Source organism: Pinus tabuliformis, chromosome 7 (genome assembly GCF_031772625.1).
Source record: "Pinus tabuliformis cultivar Carrire ecotype Pingquan chromosome 7, CPIR1, whole genome shotgun sequence".
Classification (NCBI taxonomy): domain Eukaryota; kingdom Viridiplantae; phylum Streptophyta; class Pinopsida; order Pinales; family Pinaceae; genus Pinus; species Pinus tabuliformis.
The window spans coordinates 1,430,511,671-1,430,512,642 of record NC_142293.1 but is presented as its reverse complement, the minus strand read 5'-3'; positions in this window follow the sequence as shown (position 1 = coordinate 1,430,512,642).

The following is a 972-nucleotide window of genomic DNA, read 5'->3' as shown; positions in this document are numbered from 1 at the left end:
TGGGTTGAGAAACAGTCTGAAACAAGGTGAAGACAAAAAAAGTGCAACCTGACCTCAAATAGATGTTGTAGAACAGAGTGCCAAATGCACCTTGCGATGAAGAGAAAAGATATTAAGATTGACCTATATAGTCAACTTCATCTACCAATTGCATTAATATCTTTGCACAAGCCGACCTTAAAATGCAAGATTGAAGTGTGAATAGATCTTTGGCCGCCCTATATGACCTAGGGCCAACTCCAATATGATTAAATTTTGGTTAGATATGAGAATATTGGAGAGCTTATTCTATCCCCAAATAGATTAGGCCAGCCTACATGTCTGCACGCAAAGAAGATTAGAAAACCACTTGTACACTTTGGATGATGTTTGAAGAATCCACTTGTTGATTTGTGAAGGACAAAAATGTCCACCTTGGAGTTTAGACATGGCTTGTTGAAGCCCATATATATGTGCTTTAAGGTCATGAGAAGTTGATTGTTTGACAACTGGGGTTTGTGTGTCCACTTTGGAAACCCCCCCTACCCCTTTGTTTTTAGAATTCCATGCACCCTATGATGGATAAAGTTGTCACTGATGCCAATAAAATGGCATCCTAAGTGCATTGTTGAAGCATATGCCCTAGATGAAACCGTAGGCGTTGATTGCAAACCTTAGGTGCCAAGGAGGAAACCCCAACATTGTTGAAGATGACAACTTTAGGTACCAAATGCATTAATGAAGCCATATGACTAAACCCTATCCTTATTGGCCAACCCTAGATATATTTGCTAAATGCTAATAGAGCATGAAACTCTTGTTGAAGAAGATGAAACCCTAACCCTTGTTGAAGATGATGAAACCCTAAACTGCATGCCTTAGAAATGCTAGCCCTAAATTAATGTAAACCCTAGTTGTTTATACCCTAGCTTGCAAAACCCTAACCCTAAATTGTTTGAAGCTCTAAGTCATAATGTTAAACCCTAGTTGTTT